The sequence below is a fragment of the Austrofundulus limnaeus genome, unplaced genomic scaffold (genome assembly GCF_001266775.1).
Source record: "Austrofundulus limnaeus strain Quisiro unplaced genomic scaffold, Austrofundulus_limnaeus-1.0 Scaffold421, whole genome shotgun sequence".
Classification (NCBI taxonomy): domain Eukaryota; kingdom Metazoa; phylum Chordata; class Actinopteri; order Cyprinodontiformes; family Rivulidae; genus Austrofundulus; species Austrofundulus limnaeus.
In genome coordinates, this window is record NW_013952823.1 from 387242 (window position 1) to 388724 (window position 1483).

The 1483-nt window shown below is 36.0% G+C and overlaps 1 protein-coding gene across 1 annotated transcript in view; it reads left to right on the top strand.

The window, feature by feature from the left end:
• hspg2 (heparan sulfate proteoglycan 2) overlaps positions 1-1483 on the top strand; it is a gene marked incomplete in the record, with an annotated part of 235200 nt that overhangs the window by 147069 nt on the left and 86648 nt on the right.

Genomic DNA, 1483 nt, shown 5'->3' on the forward strand with positions numbered 1-1483 from the left:
TTACCGTATTTATTCAAGTATAATATGTAAAATTAAATCAATAAAATCCTCCATAAAGTTGGGGGGTAGTATTATACTCGGATAAATGTTTTTACTTGTGTATTTTAACTGAAATATCAGCATCATTCACAAAATGCCTGAGTCTGGAAATGAGACCGCGTCGTAAAAAGCAGCCGAAGCGAGCTTACCTGTGTCACTCCTCCATGCTTCAGAGCGAGTTAATAACAGATCCAGGCAGGAGACATGATGTGAAAAAAAGGGGGGAGCAGTCCTGCAGCTTAGTAATGATAATGAACTAATGACATTAGCGTGTGACCGAGCTGCTCCTCAAACAACAACAAACACATGTTCGTCTGTAATGGCTGCCGTCTACCGGTGTTCTGAAAAAGTTTGTATCCCTGAAAAATGTTTCCCCACCAGAGGGGGCGCTCGTGAGTAGGAAGTAATCTGCTTTTCTCCCACAAGATGGYCCAAATCTCATGTGAAGTCTCTGACTTTTGTGTTGGCGCCTCCTGGTGGACTATGTGTAAAATGCCAGAATTCATATGATGCTGCTACAAAGCTCAAAATCATAGTTTGCTGATATATGTTTTTGAAATACCTTTTAGTACATATGTTCAGACTTGTAAAGTAACTAAGTACAAATACTTTGTTACTGTACTTAAGTAGAAATTTTGGTTATCTGTACTTTACTTGAGTAATTATTTTTCAGCGTGCGTTTTATTTTTACTCATTACATTTTTACACAATTATCTGTACTTTCTACTCACTACATTTTTTAAAAAGGTAAGAAGTAGAAAGTTGTTACTCCTAATTTATTCTGAGTTGTTATTTCTTAAAAAATACTATCCTGATAAATAGTGTCTCCTGGATAGAGTGAATTTAATTGTGTTTGGATGAGAAGTATAAATATATACCATTCCGACACACTATTAGCTTGTACACAACACATCTTTAAAAATATAGTTTTTGGAGAAGTCACCTCCCAATAAATGCCATTTTGTAAAATCTAATTCCTCACTTTTACTCAGTACTTTTACTTTTAAGACTTAAGTAAATTTTGTGTCAGAAATTTACTTTTGATATTTAAGGACAAACTATATCAGATACTTTAGGACTTTTACTTAAGTAATATTTTTAGAGAAGACTTTAACTTTTACGAAAGTTTTTTTTATGAAAAGATACTTGTACTTTTACTCAAGTATCATTTTGAGGTACTTTATACAACACTAGATTCAAACTGAAAAACCCATTTGGAAGATTTTTTGGCCTGTCCCACAGGGAGGAGACCCCGGGGCAGATACAGTACTTGCTGGAGGGAACACAGAATGTCTTGGCATCCCCCAGAAACAGATGGACATTGATGAGGAGAAGAATATATGGGTTTCCCTTCTGCAACTACTGACTCTGTGACCCATAGATAAGATGTATGGATGGATGGATGGATGGATGGATGGATGGATGGATGGATGGATGGATGGAT